The sequence below is a fragment of the Sphaerodactylus townsendi genome, linkage group LG02, assembly GCF_021028975.2.
Source record: "Sphaerodactylus townsendi isolate TG3544 linkage group LG02, MPM_Stown_v2.3, whole genome shotgun sequence".
Lineage (NCBI taxonomy): Eukaryota > Metazoa > Chordata > Lepidosauria > Squamata > Sphaerodactylidae > Sphaerodactylus > Sphaerodactylus townsendi.
The window spans coordinates 92,532,840-92,551,897 of NC_059426.1; the positions used below are offsets into that span (position 1 = coordinate 92,532,840).

The 19,058-nt window shown below is 41.1% G+C and overlaps 1 protein-coding gene across 7 annotated transcripts in view; it reads right to left on the reverse strand.

The window, feature by feature from the left end:
• The window catches only part of PPFIBP2 (PPFIA binding protein 2), a 157,087-nt gene extending 140,135 nt beyond the window's left edge, over positions 1-16,952 (reverse strand). For 3 of the 7 annotated variants that reach the window (XM_048484013.1, XM_048484011.1, XM_048484007.1), the window contains exon 1: positions 16,747-16,951. The gene's annotated coding sequence lies outside the window, so the exon portion shown is untranslated. Of the gene's footprint in view, positions 1-16,746 lie in introns of all 7 variants that reach the window. The other 4 variants (XM_048484010.1, XM_048484012.1, XM_048484008.1 and 1 more) reach the window with 2 other exon arrangements.
• Between the last annotated feature and the right edge of the window lie 2,106 nt (positions 16,953-19,058).

The following is a 19,058-nucleotide window of genomic DNA, read 5'->3' on the forward strand; positions in this document are numbered from 1 at the left end:
AAGATTAGGGAAGATACTGCAAGAATGTCCCAGTTGTGAGTATTCAGCAGTAAACAGCGAAATATAGACTGTGCCACCAAGTTAAGCGCTAATATTTTAGGATTAAAGTTTAAGAACAAAAACAATGTCATTTCACAAAGAATATAAATAGAAACTGTTTTTCTGGTATTGCCAACTGGTATTGCCAACTGAGTATTTATACATTTACTCTAAAATAGAAGACTAAGATCCACTACTGAACTGCTGTAGATGCCACAGCACTAACTGGGATGGGCCAGGCTAGTTCAATCTTGTCAGATCTTGGAAGCTAAGTAGGGCTGGTCCTTGTTAGTATTTGGATGGGAGACCACCAAGGAATTCTAGAGGAAGACAATTGCAAACCACTCTTTCCGTGAGAACCCTACAGGATCACCAGAAGTTGGCTGCAACTTGATGACACTTTACATATGTATAGATACTACAATCTAAACATGAACTTCCAGAAACAGATAGTGAAAGACAACTTCCTTGAAGAGAGTAGATTCAAATCAACATGTTCTTAATCATGAATGGAACCATATGGGAAATTACTGATTCCGTTTCCAACACATAGTGTGGATTTAAGAAGGTGAATCCTTTTTCACTAATTGGCACATTTAGGTTGTTTTGTAGTGTTAACTTCTTGGAATTCACATTCTATCCTCTAAATTTCTTTCAAAAATTTTATGAGTTCAGGTGTTCAATTTTGATGCCTATTTAACTTTTCTGTGATAATGTGTGATTTGCCCATTTATGTGCTATTATCCTTATATAATCATTCTTATTGTTCAAACCTCTGAGTGATCTCAGCTGTTAGATAATCAGTTACCACTTTCCAAAATAATTTAAAATGCTTTGTCTTTCAGACTGTAAAAGCATGTTTTCAGTTCCACATGAAAGAGAGAGTATGCACTTCCTTTTTTTAATACAAAGCATGAGTCATTAATATAACAAAGGAATAGCCAGCCAGCAAATGCATCATTAGGAGGCAAAAACCCTACTTTTAATACCAAAATCCTGAACCACAGATACAATTCACTGTTGGGTGAAACAGACTGCCAGAGGGCTGAAAAACCTATATAAGTTTCCAAAACTTGAATGAAACAAATTAAGTCCCAAAATTTGGTGAACGCCTATTTTTTAGCAATGAAGGTCAAGCTCAATTAAAGTATCCTGGAATATCCAAGTCTAATTATTCCATTTGGCTTGCATACAATAAATGGATTACATTTGTTATTCTGGAAGTTCCAATACTACTTTGAGTCTGCAGATTGCACCTATTCCATAATATTCTTATTCAGAAATTTGTGCTCCAAATCTTGATTTTTAAAAAATCTCAGATTTTTTCTGCTTCCTCTTCCTTGTTTGTAATCATTTAGCAATTTTTGCTGCTCTGTGACCCTATAGACTAGAAATTTGGTTTAATTGGGAATTATGATATTCAAATTAAAAGTTGCATGACTGTAAACCACATAGGTGCAACACAAATAAAAAAAGACTTCAGCTGGTAAGGTTTCAGCTGTTAAGATTTCCGCCGTTATTTTTATGTTGGCTATAGTAAAGCTCAGAGACAATGAGTACATGACATATAGGAAACAACCCTACAGTGCTGAACCATTTTCCAGTGTTTCCTGAGTCTACCTCCATTTTCTATGTTTTAGCTAGGCTTTACTATTGTCCAGAGCACAGCCATCTTAAGAATAATGCAAGTCTTTCTAGCCTTCCTAAAAGTAACAAAGATAGCTGGTCTCTCCAAAAAGAAATGTTTCTTATTGTGTCAGCAAATGATAGCCAGAAGGCTGGCTTATCACCCGTAAAGGTCAGTTGTCCGTTACAGGATAAAAAGACTGTCTGGAGACCTGACCTCGGGGAGCATAGAATACCAAAGTCCAGATAAGGCCTTAAAAAGGTACTGCCCTGTTCCATCCAGCAAAATACCTGCAAAATGTACAGAACATATGGTATACATGGATATGCAAGTAACTATGTATGACCAGAGTGATGTACCGTAATGGTGGACCATTAGTTTGAGCACCTTATAAAAAGAAAGTCTTTAGAGCAGGACAGGTTTGACGTTCTTCTTGGTACAAGAGTATGTGCCAGCCTACTGTCAAGACCCTGGGGCATCTTAAGCGCACAGTCAGGTATACCTTCTTTCTTCGGGTATGGGAGTTTGTTGCATGGTTCTCTTGACTTTGGGAGCTGGAAGCGGGCTTGCATACAGAATTCTGTCTGGCTTGGCTAATAAACTGTGCTTTAACAGAGAACTTGCTTTGGGGAATCTCTGGATGCAATTGCATTTCCTGACAGTGAATGATTGTGCTGCTCTCCAAGAGGGCCCTGATACCCCTCCTTCTGATAGAGGCACTGTGTAGTCCGACCTCAAGGAGAATTCCCCTTAGGTAGCAGGGTCAGCTGGCAGGTCCATCCACTGCAGAACATTCTTGATTGGTAGGACAGATCCAAAGAATGCTCAGATTGTACCTAACATGAGTGCCTGACTTAACCTCATGTGATCACCATTACCTGTGATGATTTTATCTCCAGATTTACGGGATATTAATTCTGCTTCTGATTTTTCTATTTGCTGATTTTTGATTTCGTGGCTTTTCATATATTTCTATACTTGCTACTCTTGATATGAATTGCTGCTATTTTATGAATTGTATTTTCCCAGTCTGAAGTGAATCAAATCAATACAAATTAGTACTGTTTGTATTGTTTTATTAATTGTATTGCCAAGAGATGCCTTGTACAGTAAAAATAGAAAAGCATGATATAAATATTCTAAAATAAAATTATTAAAAGCAGTGTGTAAAGAAAGAACAAGGCACACTCTCTGCATGACATTTCTCTTTCCCACAACTGGTTTTCTTTTAAAAGCAGTATTCGTTACAATTTCAAAATGTATATAATGTAGATTAGCCTTATAGCAAAGGTGAACTGGTATGGAATGGTATCTGAGCTGTCTGCTCCTCAAGAGCTCACTCTTACACTTCTTTTTCTTTCATTGCTTCTGGGTAACACATGAACCAGTATCTCATTGGCTTTGCAGGACACCTGCTGATACTGAATATAATAATAGTTATGAAGCTATTGCAAAAAGAAGCCTTGTCTTGTGTGCCTTAAGTTCAAGAAAGATATCATAATGTCTCCAGGGGTGGAAAATTGAACCCTGATTTTCCTGTGTAGGACTGCATAAAATCTTCAAAAACTGCAAAGTGTTGAGTGTGATGTAAATAGTCTGAATTAGATATCATGGCATGAGAAACACTGGGATGCTTTTGTTTATATATAGAGCTGTTTATCAGCCACATGCCCTCATGCCTTAAGTTCTCAGCCACCACAACTAGATTTTCCAGTGTGTTAAGAGATTCTCATACACACAAGGGATTGTCATACACATCATTGCACACAGTGCAATAAATCATATTCAAGGATTAACAGCAAAAGCTATTCAATAAGTCTGATAACCAAAATATTGTTAAATAAGTTTGATAAGCTGTTAAATAAGTTTGATAAGATCTATGTCGGTTCAACAGTTAGAGCATTTGAATACAGAGACTGCTGCATTTTGGCCCATTTTCGTGCATGTTCTACTCTGTACAGAATGATGTGGTCACTTAAGACCACATACAGATTAACATGCAGAAAACAGGGCCACAGCAATGAAAAATCAACAAAGAAGGGGGGAAATTAATGGTGCAATAGGACAAGAAATTTAATTTCAGTACATGTTTTGCTACATGTTTTGCTACATGTTTTACATGCAGCTACATGTTTTTACATGCAGCTACAGGCTTGCTACATGTTTTACATGCAGCTGTGTCAAGAGTTCTGTAAGGCAACCATCCCAGGCAGCCCAATCCAGATGGGGGGATGCACATAGGGAACAGTGCAAGGCTGTGCCGACACATTTGCCTCCTCTGCTAGTGCAAGGTACACCTCTGGCAGTAAACAGGGCAGATCCGCCAGTGGCCAGCCATCCCTCAGCTCCGCAGTGGCGAAACCCGAAAGTCAGGGTCACCACAGAGCAACACTAGTGTCTGATAGGAAGCCGGTGCAGGGGGGGCAGGCAGGCCAGGACATTCCCAGGGAATGTTGGCCTCCATGCCTGCAGACTTACACTACACAAAAGTGTGATGTACGCCTGTGTAGCTTATAGGACAATTTGGGTGGTGGGAGGGGTTTTTGGTTTCTCTCCCTTCTGTGCTGCCTGAAGCTACTTTAGAGGTGGCAGGGCACTGCCTTCATTGTGACGCATCCAGCTGCTGCAGTATACCCCCTTCCTCTCATAACGATTGTACTTTTAGAGTGTTCCCAGCATATAATAAAGCAACTTATTACATATCCCATGTTGAGGCTATATTCAAAACATGTAGGAATCCTTGACTGAAATACAATTTATTTTCCCATAGCACAATATTTATAATTTTTAAATTGATTAAATGAAAACATAGTCTTCAATTGTGCTTTTTGTTTCTCACTATTTTAACGGCTGTCACATCTCATATCTGCAAGTCATTAAATAGCAATCTAATATGTCTCTCATATAAAAGGCAAATATTTCTAAAATGAATGGCATTTTCTTGACTTCTCTATTCATTTTCAACCCACTTCTAGAAAAGTTTTAGTGCAATATGCCTTGGCATGTTCTGTTATCAAATGATCTTTACGTATACTTTCCCAAGGAATAAAATGGTTAAAAAAGAAATATAAGGCCAGGCAAACTTTTGGGAGTTATTGCTGAGATCATTATGAATATATCTAATTCTCAATATGGCCCTCTGTGGGTGCTTAAATCCAGATTGGAGCCATGAATAGACAAAACAGATTTTTCTATTAGCATAAGAAAAGTCCCAGGATTGCAGACAAATTTGGAAGAAATACACATGGAGGTTAACCACCACCCCCCTCCCCTGGAGTTGTAAAATTGCCAGACATTTTGAGGATTTTTTTTTCAGGAAAAAACCTTTTGGTAGAAATGGAAATATATGTTGTACATACTGTCCTATCAAGCCTAAAGGAATTTTGCTACTTCAACAACATAAAACGCATCATTTATAACTTAGCACATAAAATTGTAATACCTGACATATATATGGAATTCAAAAGTTATAAATGCCCTAGTTTTGCACAATCAAAATTGCAGATAAAACCCAATACTTGAGCAAAAACTGAAAGTTAATGCACCCTATGCTCTTCCAGCACATCTGGTCAGAAAGAGCTAAGTTTTCAATGAAACTTTCAGTTTCCCTCTGAGGCACTGGTGCAGTTTCTTCTCCACCTCCTTCTGATCTTTTTTCTCTCAATCATCTGCTATTTACCCAGTCTATGGATACATGTTTTGCAGCAGTTTGAGGGAAAGGTGAAAAGGTTAACCACATATAGTCTAAAGGACAATAGAAGGCATGTAACTGTTGAGAAGCAATGAAAGCACTACATGATCTCCTCATGAAGATTAGGTATCCTCCTAGGTATAGAAATGTATGTTGGATTTAAGAGCAGCATATATCTACAACATACCCACCTTGTTCTGAAAAGTGTTTCACTCATTCTAAAAGAAAATATTTCATAGGAGTTTTTTCCCCCAGTATGCTCTAAAATCTCCCAGTTTTTCCACTGGAAAGATTGAAGGCGGGGGAGTCTTGGGGAAAACCTTTTTTCCTGAATATCTCTGTTTCATTTTTCTTGGCCTTCACACATTCCCCACCCCCCAGGTAACAGAAGCAGTTCCTGTAACTTTAAGAATTTCAGTGCCATCATGGAGGTTGTTAGGTATCCACAACACTGTTACCAGCCTTCAAATGTTGGCTTCTTCTTTTCTTTCACAAAGAAAAGTGAAGAAGCTTTGACCTTCAAATGAGGACTCATTGGAGTCAGGTCTGGCATCAATTACTGGACAACTCACTACCATGTGACTTGCACGATTCACCCAAGTCCAACAGCCACCTCACAAATGAGAAAGGGTTGTGAGCATTGCCAAGAGGAGCAAATGGTAAAATATGTGGGGAGGGAAATACAGGGGGGAAATGAAGCTTCCTCCATAAGTCCTTGAGAGTTCCCCACATGAATATATCAGCTGTAAATATGCCAATTTGACATTTATGCAGGTGTATTGTTTTCCACAAGAGAATTTTTTTCAAAAAAAAATCATTTATTTTATTTTTCTAACGGCATGGTGCTGGAGAAAAAGGATGTTGGGTAGCACTAGCAACAAAGAGGAATTCACACCAGTGCCAGGACACAGTGCAGGAGGGCAGTGCAGGGGTGGCAGGGGCATAGCACTGAAACAAGCCCTTGTGGTGGTGCAAAAAAGTGGTGGATCTGGGGAAGGAATGAACATTAGTTGACTTCCACATGCCTTAGGATTTTGACCAGGCTCCTGACCAATCAAGTACCCCAAAGTGCCAAAGTGCCAGCTAAGCCCACTCCTCAGAAATGAGTGGCATAACCACCTGACCTTTAAAATCACTGTGGTATCAGTTAAATATAGTGTATTTTGTCCATCAACGTATTCTCGGCTTTCCACCCACGCTGCGACTCTGTAGTGCTGCATAAGCGGCTGGTGGAAAGCTTTTGACTATGCAGCACTACAGATTGCACTGTAATTTATATATATTTATTGTTAGGACAAGTAAAAATATATTTGTTATGCAGCATTAGTGTGCTACGCATTGCTCTTTGTTCCGTTTAATAGTTGTGGCCATGGCGGGATGGCAGCCATGTGGGTGGGAGGGTTTCCCACAGTCCCACAGTCCAGTGGCCAGTCCCCACATTCTTTAATGGTTGGGAGCTATGGTTGTGGTCTCGCAGCCTGGCATAAAGGGCCATCACCAGTCAAACAGAACAGATGCTGAGAAGGTGCTCTTGTTTGGGCTGGTGGTGGACAATGTCAGTGTTGCCTTGGCCTCAGACAGGCAAAGCAGTGCCACAACTAATCACCATGAATTCTGGCTGGTGGCAGCTGAGCAGGTGTCAGCAGTCGGCCATGCTCAAGAGAGAGCAGCATCCTGCATGAAGCATTGGAACTACTCCATATGCTGGGCCCAGAAGAGAGTGCAGGGCCTCAATGCTTCAACTGACAATCTACCATTAGTATAATTCATCTTCAGATTAAATTATATTTAAAAACTGAGTCAAACATAAGTATATCAATTACAGATTCCAAAACAGATGCTACTGTTAAATACAGGTCTACACTGTAACCACATATTGAATATGTTCGAACATACAGTTTGAATAATCAGTGTTTTGGGGAGTGAGGGTGAGACTAATGAAACAGCTAGCTTTTAAAAGAAGATTTTCAGTACTTACCCCCCAAATGGCAAATTGTCAGGTTAAACAAGAAGCTGTAAAACCAGTTGGAAAAGTCACCTGTTAAGTTGGTTACATTCAATATCCCCACTGTTCTACACAGATACAGAATCACTGTGCCAAGTCAATTCCAGCACACAGACTTTTCCTGCCCAAGGTCCCAAGACAGAGAAAAAGATAGACTGTCAGATGTTATAACAGTACAGGCTTCTTTTATTCCTTCTCTTGAACTAGCTGGGAGCTGCATTTGAAGGGCTGCTTAGGGCTTTCACACAGTTTAACCACAGTATCAAGCATTCTCTTGCCTTGAAACAAGCAGGTTTTTTAACAAAAAAACCCTATATAAATGTTTAGCATTCCACATAATTTACTAGAAGAATCCTTACAACTATGTATTAACCTTATATTGCATGGTTGGAAGACAAGACCTAGAGATAATGCGGGCTAAACACTAAGGTAGACTAAAAAAGAGGAACTATTATGCCACATATCCTCTGATTATTGAGAGCATAAATCAACATGAGGTTACTCATATAACTAACTTGTGTAGAAGCATCTTTCACAACACAGCAATTCATGAACAATGGGATTTAAAAGATGGCAAATTTCCCATGAGATCGAATGAAAAGGAAGATAATGTAGTTAATGTTTATTAGAGGAGTATTTTTGAACATCATTTGAAGGGGTATTTAATGGCCATGTGTGTAAAACTTTGGGAGTATTCTCTGTCACAAACAATAATTTGTTTAGTTTGGTGATGCTTCCAAAGGCCTTCAAATCGTAAGGCTTCACTCCCATATATATCAATGAAACTAAATTACTTCTTGTCACCTAATGTATAGAAATGTACTTTATCTTGAAATCTATACCAAGTATTTGTTAGGGCCCACCCAAACACTGCAAGGGAAATATATATTGCCCAACTCTGCACTGACCTTGCAATACTAATTCAAGAGATGGGGGAGAACCTGTAAGTCAGCAAAAGGAATGCTCAGCCATCACTCACCCATCAGTTATATTCTGCCAGTTATTTTAAACATTTTTTCTTCCTCTGCCAGGCTTAAATACTAGAGATTCGCCTGCCTGGGGAGACTGCTAATTTGGGGGGGGGGGGAGCATATAAAGTGTGAAGAAAGCAGGAGTCTAGAGCAAGAGTGTCAAACATGTGACCCAGTGGCCCGATGCAGCCCCTTGAGAGGGCTTATCAGGCCTATGAGCAGCTGAGGCCACCCCCTCTCATTCTTGATCAGTATAGGCACCCCACCCTTCACTCCTGATCTTGGCGAGCCACCCTCCAGTGCAGATCTGGGCTGGTGAACCTGTTGAGGACTTGCAACATGAGGCAGCCCTCCCCGCAGTGCTGATCTGGACTTGCAACCCTGCTGGGAACTGGCAAGCCAGCTGAGGCAGCCACACACACACACCCCCCCCCCCCCCCCCGCCCAATGGGGTCCAACTAAGTCACACTTGTGCAACATTCAGCTCTCGTAACAAATCAGGTTGATACCCTTGGTCTAGAGGGTTTAAGAGGGTTCCTCATTCCCAACTGCTTACCTCCTCCCCAAGTTTCTACATTCCTGTTATGTCAGTCAGTGTGAGGTTAGAAGTTCAGGTTGAACATGACAATGTCTAGTGTGTCCCTTAAGTATTAGCTTGTGACACTCAATTAAAAGGAGAATGTAATTTGGACTAGCAATTTCTGTCCATTCAGTGTTTGTTAGTTTTTACAACCATTTGTGGCATAAGAAGGATTCATAAAAAACAATTTAAAATCTGTCTGACTTGAGAATTTTAGGTCTTGAGGCTGGTTATCAGAAATATTGAGTGAACAATGAAGGCCATGTTATCTGTAGGTTTCATTTTATTAAAAAAAATCTGAATGTTCATAGAACTTGTAAAAACACACACATTTAAACAAAGTGTAAAGTTATCATAACATCGTATACTTAGTAATTATATTAATCAGTTCTAGTTTTCTTCTCTTAAACAATACAAGTAGTTCTTTTAAGCCAGATTTGCCTTTGTCGAGATATCAAAAGACAATGGCATTATCAGATCCTGAATGCAATGATTACTATACAGGAATGCACAATTTGAATAGCATAGTGGATGATAAGGGCAACTCAAACCAGAAAAGCAACAAAGACAACATAAACCTTCATGAGTCTGAACGCATTCTCTCAGATGCAAGACGGAAAACATTCATTAGTTCTCCGCATGCATCTAAATGTGCTGCTGTATTTTATACAGCACAGATACAACCTTTTATTTCAAAGATGCTCATCTCTGTCTCTTCAATAAACCAGATTTTCTCTGCAGCACAATTTGTAGAAAAGGTATCATTAGAATGCTTCAATAGACAATCTACCATTAGTACAACTCAGCATCAGATTAAATTAGATATTTTTAAAAAAACTTAGTGCAGTGAGTCAGACATGGGTACATCAATTACAGATTCCAAAACAGATGTTTCCATTACAGACAGATGCACAATCAAAAAACACACTGTGTTCAAACATATTCAAAGAATATTCAAAGAATGTTACCATTTACTTGTTTTGGAGAGGGATAGTGAGATTAATCAGAGACTGTTAGGTTTTAAATGAAGATTTTCAATTCACACCCACAAAATGGCAAATTAAAGAAACAATGGGTACAGAGGTACCATTTGCTCAGCTTAACCTCTAATTACAGTTCTTTGGTACTACTGAAGATTTAAATTGGCAAAGACCATCACAACACTGCCTCAAAATTTCAGACAGAATTTCACATTCCATGCGACTTTGACCTTCAGAACAATGACAACCTCAGGTCCAGCTGGTTTTGAAGCTGTCTACAATCCAGTCCAAAATAATGCATTTAGCATTAGGTTTTTCCCGAGTAGCACACATTCTAGTGGACTGTGCCAATATGAATGCATAATTGTGATGGGTGAATCATCCCTTATTAATATTCAAGTACAATCTACACCTTCACATTAAAATAAGAATCCCATGTGTAGGCAAGACTGGTTATTGCCAAAGCAACGATTCAAGTATGCAACTATGTAATCTCAATTTCACATCTTGCCAAATAATGTTCTGGGGCATCATTAAGTTTTTCAGTATGCAGGAGGATGTATTACAACAATTTCAAATTTATTATGAGCCCTTGCAATGTTACAAGCTACTTCTCATGTTCTTCACCAATCTCATACATGCCTTTGAAACCGGGAACACTTTACTGGTTCCTGTACGTCTCCAGTTACAGAAATACTGGAACAATTTCTCACTTACACTATCACACATGCATATGCTGCCTCACTCCAGACAACTCACAGGCAAGCATTACTTGCACATAATGCAACATAAGACTCAGCCACCTCCCCAAACTGATGGCAAATGAGATACCATCTGATAGACAGGTAGTAACCGAGCTGTTCCCCTTTTCTGTTCCCTAGGCAGAAACAATATGATGTCCCAGGAGTATGTACTAAAAGACCTGTCTCTTACTGAAGGATAAAAGAAAGCCAGTTCGAGCACTTATAAGAAAAAGGCCAAAATGGTCCATCTTCCACTTTGAAACACATGAGAGCAGCAGTACCAGTAAGTAATGTAACCTACTTTTACCCATCTTTTATTCCACCCACGGTGTTATAATTAGACTGGTTTTACTGTCATTCTGGACAAGAAGCTACTGGATATCAGAACATATCAGAAAAAGTGGCTTAGATTTAGATGAAGGTGGAGTGAAAATTGGTGGAAGGAACATTAACAACTTGAGATATGCAGATGTGAACACATTACTGGCACAGAATAATGAAGACTTGAAAATACTACTGATGAAGTTTAAAGCAGAAAGTGCAACAGCAGGATTACGGCTGAACATCAAGCTGACAAAGGTAATGACTACTGAGGAATAATGCAACTGTTGGAAATGAAGAAATTGAAATTTTTGAAATTTTTCTATTCCTTGGCTCCATTATCAACCAAAAGGGAGACTGCAACTAAGAAATCAGGACACTGAGACAGCGACGGGCAGTCATGAAGGAGCTAGAGAAGGATCTAAGAAGTGAAAGAATGTGTTGCTGGTGACCGAGATCAAGATAATTTATGCTATAGTATTCCCCATTACCATGTATGGGTGTAAAAGTTGGACAGTGAGACATCCACACAACTTCAGATTGTGCTAGCAAATATGCCATCCCTGTAATGTGTCGAAATCAGTGAAACCATGTGGTTCCACTGAAGATTTTGATGGAACATAAAATGGATACCATTTTAGTTGGTCAAAATTCAAGAATGGATTACAGAATTTGGAACAGATTCTGCAACTCACTATTGGCATTCTCAAAGAGACCTAATGTGAAACTAGCAAAATTGATTGTACAGGAAACTACCATTGCTGTCCCAAGTCTCTAGTACGTCTGATATTTTTGCTGTCGACTGGGGGAACCTCTTTAAGTGCTCCACAGACATCCTGAGTGGATCTAGCAGGCTTCCTTAGAAACACCCACTGACTTGATGTAAAAATATCATTTTCAGACAGAGGTAGGATGTATCACTTGGAAGGGGGGGGGAATGCTTCTACATCTGCCTGCTGATTCCTGATTCCAGCTGGAACAGAACACCACTGCTGTACCCTAATAATGTGAAAACTGTTATTGAGGGGAGCATTCAGGAATGAGAACAGACGTAAAAGAGTTAAGAGAATTTGAGAGAAGAATGTAGCTGCAACAGACAGGAAGAAAGTATGGCTTCTCTCTTTTCCTTAAAAGAAAAGGTTGGATTATGCATGCTCCAGTGCATGGAAAAGAAGTTGCTAATTACAGAAAGAATGAATTCACCTCACACAGACCTCAAATGAATTAGCCTCAGGTACAAGGACAAACACCCCTGCCTTATTTATTCATTGCATTTTATCCCACCCTTTCTCTAGGAAGTACATGGCAGGGTACACTGGTCCCACCTTCTCCATACTATCCTCTAAACAACCCTGTGAGGTATGTTTGTCAGAGACAGAATTACTGGCCCAAGTTTAGTCAGTAAACTTCCATAGCAAGAAGGGATGCAAACTTGGATCTCCCCAATCACATTCCAACAGCTGTACCACACTGACCTAACTTTGAGGTTATTCTGTACATTTCCCCATGTTGTATGTAGGATGACAAGCTGAGATAGGCATGGTGATTGTAGTTTTGACACTTGACCTGTTATCAGGGTTAATGGAGGCACCAACTAACAGCCCCCTCTTGGATACAAATTCTTGACTGCACTACAAATTGCAATAGCTCCAGCAGATGGGGAAAGGAATGCATTTTCCAAGCAACAATGTATTGCTGTCTGGATCCTAGCAATTTTTAGGACAAATTATGCCCCTCCAAACAAACATTCTTCATGGAAAACATCTGGACACTGTAGAACAAATTAATAACAAAATCATTTGTTGTGTTATAAACTTATTATCTATAAAGGCCAAAAATGTCCCAGTCAGATAGTGTAGATATATACATAGTAAAGGTCTCTTTCAATTTTATTCCATTCACAGTCCAGGAGCCATGTAGGAACACAAAGTCTGGACAGAGAGAAAACCAAAGCATTGATGTTGCAATTACCAAACAGCACAAGTGCTCCTTGAACCTTCGTAAGAAAAAGGCTAGGAACATACATAAATTCCTCTAGCAAAGAACAAATTGCATTAGCTTGCTAGCTAGAGATTAAAGTGGTAACCACAAACACTTCATGACCTTGTTTGAGGCAAGCACTGAGAAAAGTACACTTCACGGGTCATTAATGCACAAATCCCATTACCCAGAACTCCAGAACTGCAGGATATTATCAGCGTTTGAAAACTATAAGAGCCCACTTCAGCAGCAACTCAGTGATCATTGTTACTAGTGTAGTTTCGTTAACTTCTGTGATGTTAGCAGCCTTTAATACCAGTAAAATAAAATTAGGGGCTGGAATGAATGATCCAGTCCTGCATCTTACACTGTCTCAAAGCTTCCATTCCAAAACAGAATCACTGTGAAAAGCATATTCCTTACAAAATGCATCTCTATAATTACATACTATCTAAAGTGTTCAATTAACAGTGCAATCCTGAATAGTTTTTAGGAGCTGCGTGGCGTAGTGGTTAAGTGCTTGCACTGCCACTCACATGGTCAGGAGTTTGATCCCCCTGTGGGTCAGATATCCTGGCAGCTGGCTCATGGTCAACTCAGCCATCCATCCATTTCTTGGTTGATAAATGAGTACCTAGCTCATAGCTAGGGGGTAAAGCAATGGCAAACTACCCCACAAAAGCGGCTTGCCTATAAAATCACTGCTTGCAGTGGTACCCCAGGGTCAGATACGACTGAAGGGGAAACTTTGCCTTTTTTACACCCTTCAAAAACAATTGAAGTCAATGGGGATTGGTTTTTTTTGGGGGGGGGGTCATCAAAGCTCATTTATGGTGACCCCATAGGGTTTTCAAGGTAAAAAATGTTCAGAGATGGTTTGTCATTGGCTCCATGTCATGACCCTGGTATTCCTTGGAGGTCTCTCATCCAAATACTAGCCAGGATCAGGGCTGAGAATAAGGGACTGGTCCAAGCTTCCAAGGCACAAGTGGGGATTTGAACTTGGGTTTCCCAGGTCTTAGTCTGATACCTTAACCAATACACCATGCTGGCTCTCAATGGGTTTAGAAGGGTATAGGATTGAATTGTTGATCTACCAGCCTTATATACCAACAAGACAGTAAAAATTAATTGGAGTTTTCCTGGTAGAATTTAATGCAGGTACCCAGAAGTCATCATTTACAAGACTTAAAAGTGTATTTTGCCTCTAGTGATCACTATCCTCAAATTGGGCATCCCTTCATATACGTTCCAACTAAATTTCATATATATATTGCAGAAATATTAATTGGCAGCAGCAGCAGAAGAGTTGGATTTACATCCCCTTTCTCTCCTATAGGAGACTCAAAGGGGCTTACAAACTCCTTTCCCTTCCCCCTTCACAACAAACACCCTGTGAGGTAGGTGGGGCTGAGAGAGCTCAGAAGAACTGTGACTAGCCCAAAGTCACCCAGCTGGCATGTGTTGGGGTGTACAGGCTAATCTGAATTCCCCAGATAAGCCTCCACAGCTCAGGCAGCAGAGCGGGGAATCAAACCCAGTTCCTCCAGATTAGACTACACCTGCTCTTAACCACTATGCCACTGCTGCTCCTATTTCTATTTCTTTACTGCATTCGTTGTATTGTATTAAGAGCTATTTCTTTATTGTATTAAGAGCTATTTCTTTATTGTATTAAGAGCTATTTCTTTATTGTATTAATTCCAGAGGGATACCCATGATACCCTGTTGAAGCAAAATTAAACAGAAGTCCTAATGCACTTTAAAAACCAACATAATTAATAAACAGTGGACAGTCACAGCTCACTTTATGAGAATCCTCAAATATATAGTCATGTAGATCTTTTTTATATCTAAAGTTATAAGCAACAGACTCCATAACACTTAAATCTGTATTTCTCATTCAAGTTGCAACTGGTATAGTAGACCAACCTTCTGTAAGTTTACTGGAATACAAACTGCCCATATAATACGTGGATTAAAAGGAGATTTAAAATGCATACACCATTTAGAAAAGTATTGCAGAAAGATCGGCAACAAATCAAGAAACAATACCTTCCATATAGCTTATACTTGCATAGGTTTGCTGCTTGATCCTACCTGTATTTACACATAAATTAGACCCAATGTGGGATAGAAGACAGCACAGTATATCCCAATCTTGTCAGATCTGGGAAGCTACATGGTCAGTGCTTGGAAGGGAGACTACCAAGGAAGACTGTGCAGTGGAAGGCACAGTGGAAGCAGAGGAATAGCAAACCACCTCTGCTTCTCACTTGCATTTAAGGTCCCTTGCTGGGGATGCCAGAAGTTGGATGTGACTTGACAGCACTTTACACATGCACACACACAAAACCCACTGGGTTCAGTGTTCAAATAAGTGAATGTATGATCCCAGTCTTACACTTGTTTCAGGGAGTAACCACTATTGAACACAGTGGGACTGGGCTGTTGTCTAAGTCCATCCCAAGACTGAAAGTTAAAGTATGTTCTCAGGAATCAAATTATATTCAAATCAATGCAATTTACTTTCATTTAAATGTTCAACTGCCAGTTTATTTAGCTTCCTTTGTTCAAAGCATGCCATGCAGACATGATTAACTTCCATATCTGTGATCTCCTACAAGCCAGATGGCTTCAAAACCCATCTGTAGTTGATGAAACTAAAAATTACTGTCAAAACATGAAAAATTTAGTCAAATTTACAGCCTACACGATGCCACTGTGAGATGTTACTTAAAGACTGATGTTCTCAGCTGACCTGTGGTTAGTTTATGGTGGGCCTCTACCAATATCTAAGTACAGGCAACTTTAAGTATACCACCCAAAAGGTTGTATTTCTGAAAGCAAATTACCCAGATCAGCTTCATCATCCTGTGCTAGCTAAGTCTGTAAATATGTTCTTATTATTGTCTTATAGGATTACTACCTGCAATTCCCAAACACATAATTGAGAAAACCTGATTTACTTAACAGATTTGGGGATTAAACTGCACTTCACCAAGATTGCCTCAGGATTAATTTGCAGATTGCAACATTTACTTGTTTAAAGTTTTTAGTACCCTTAAACCTTTGCCCTAAATGTTTATTTGAGAGAAAGCCCCACTGATTTCCAGCAGGTTTTAATCGAACTTCATCAGAATTGACTGTTGGAACCTGACCATTGCCAGGCAAAGGAATGAAAATGCTCAGAAAAGAAGGGCTAGGCACTGAACCCCAGACCAACAGCACAAGCTGGGCCTTTAGAGTAAATATTTACAAGTCTGGGAATTCGTCACAGATCTGTCCCCAGCATTCCTCTGTTAAGAAATTAGGCACCAGCCTCAACAGGTAGATCCCAAGCATACTTACTACTAGGCTGCTTAGCAAGAAAACCGTACTTTCCTAGGGCTCACCGAAAGTCCTCTGTATAGGAATACAACCTTTTAGGCTGCTTCAGCGTAAGTACGCATCTGATCCGACTACAAGGCGCACTGAACACAACACGCACTTTTAAGCAAGCACGCTTAGGTTATGTGCTGCACACGCCGGTCTTTCTGAGAAAAAAATTCAAGACAAACTCAAGTCCGTTCTTCTGAAAGGGCTCTAAGTAAGCGTTTGGGGCCACCGTTTGACAGAAGAGCGAAAGGCACACGCAGCGCAGGTGGCCTCGTTTCCTGCCCTCCCAGGACAATTCGAGCGACTAAAGCGCTCCATGCACAGAGTGCCAAGTGACTTGCCCGAGGACGAGACGGGACTCGGGGGCAGAGGGGAGCTCCCTCTCCCTCGGGGCCGCGGAAAGTCTAGAAGGCAGCTACGATGTCACTGACCTGGACGGCGAACTCCGGCGTCGCCTCGCTCCGCAGGGAACTGCCCCCTTTCTCCAGCGCGAAGGAACGAGGGAAAGAAAGAACGCAGAAAAGCGAGACAAGCGCAGCAACTCCGCTCCGCCTGTGCCTGCCTGCCTGCCGGCCGGCGCCCTCTCATGCCCCGCTCGCCGTCCCCGAGCCCCTGACCGAGCAAGCGGCGGCGGCGGCGGCGGCAGCCATTGGCTCCGGAGACAGGACCAACAGGCGGCGATGCCTCCCACGTGATTGCCAAGTCAGGAGGGAAGAGAGCCCGGCCGCTGGGGCGTCTTCAGCTGGCCGGTGGCAGGCCAGAGGGGGTCATTTGGCTGCACCGTTGCTACCGACTGTCGTTTATTTACTTCCCATGCTTCAATCTAGACCGCCTTTCTCACACACAGTTATTGTAAGGGAAGCCCCTTCACTGCCTAATGCTACAGACAGTCTTAGCCAACAGTAAGCTCATCTTCTGGACTTCTGATGTTGTAAGGTTATCTAGAGACTTAAGTTCCGAGACCGCTGAGTGAGTATATATACTCACTCAGTGATGGTATATATATGGTATATATGGTATGTGCATATATATATATACACTCACTCAGTGATGGTGAACCTATGGCACACTTGTCCAAGGGGTGACACACCAGTATTCACTAACTCAGCTGAGCTGTTTTTGTAATTATTTAAAGTTTCTTTATATAATACATAGCAGCCCATATGATTGGACTGTATTTTTTTAAAAAATAATATATAAAGAACTAGCGGGCCCAGCCACACGTTAAGCTGTTGGCAATTCGTCCTTTCTCTATCACAGATCCGCGAACTCCATTACTACAGGATGTCCATGCAGGTCCAATGATCCCCAGCATAGCCTTTTGGGGTGGTCAAATGGAATCCCTCTTTCCCTTTTCAATGCACATTGTTATATGGGGCTGTCTTTTTTTTTTTTAGTATAAGGTAATCCTTTCCATTCCACAGCGGAACTGTCCAGAGTGCGAATCTCGCTGTCCATGAGGCTGGTTGAAACGGACAGTCCTGGCTTGGGTAAGGCAGAACTGGGGCAAGCAGGCTGTCCCAGTCAGGCAGCAGAGGCAGGGTGGTGAGGCGCTCAGATCGAGGCCAGCTCCCTGGGTTCTTAAAGGGCCATGTGGAAAAGAAGTGGAGCCGGTAGTGTTGGTTTGCCCCTACCCCGCGGATTTAGAAGAAAAAGGCAAACTCCAGCTCGCTTTTAGTAAAAGAGCTGTGCTGTGGCGAATATGGGTGAGGAAGTGGGTAAGTGGTGGTTGGATGTGAGGGAGGGCAGAGTGAGGTGTGTGAGGATGAGCTGGATGTGTATGAGGGTATGTGTGTTGTGTGGTAGTAGTGGGTGAGGCACAGAGAGTGAAAGTTACCTGCATGTGTGTGTGTGTGGGGGGGGGGTAACCCCACCTGACGTCTCACATGGCAAAGTGTGTATGTGTTTCACTTCCACTCGTATTACCTAACAGTATTACCTATGTACTGTTTTAACTGCTCATCTCTGGCCATCTGCGCAAACATTCTAAGCTCTCAGGCCACAGACAGACAGGCTGCACGAACATTCTAAGGGTGACAGTTAAACACAGCCAGCTTCGTGGCCTGGTGCGCCAGGAAAAAGACGTTTTACCTGGCGCAGGTATGGACTTTTGGCGATTTGAAGGTCCGATTACCTGCCTGCAAAAGGGAGGAACGTCATGTGAAAATTTGGGGGTGATCCGTCCAGCAGCTTCTGAGGGAGACCATCAGGGACAAACACACATTTAGATTTTTATATATATAGATTGTTTTGTTTTTGTTTGGGGGAGGGGGATGTGTGTATGTGTGACACATCAGAAGAGTCAAATTAGGCATTTCCTGAATTTTTGACTTGCCAAAAGGTGCACCATCATTTTACTGCACAATCAGTACAAGAGGACTCTAAATAAACCCATTAATTTCAGTGGGCTTAGAGTGGAGTCACTGAACAGGACTGTACTGCAATCCCATTGAAATGAGTCTCCCTGAATTCTTAAAGGCTGTCACTGATCCATGGAAAGGTGGATTCTAATAGGTGCAGATTCTTCCCTGAATTGTAGCGTTGTGTAATGAAATGCTGCAGCTTGGGTTACTTCTGTTATATGCAACTCAGATTTTTACAAGTGTGCATTTTGGATTGAAACTTGTAGCCCCATGCTAAACAGTCTTGCTTTATGGCTTTTTGTCTTTATCTGTAGCCCACCTTTCTCTTCTGGGCTGGTTTTAATGTTATTTGTGCATGAACGCAAAAGCTTATACCAAGA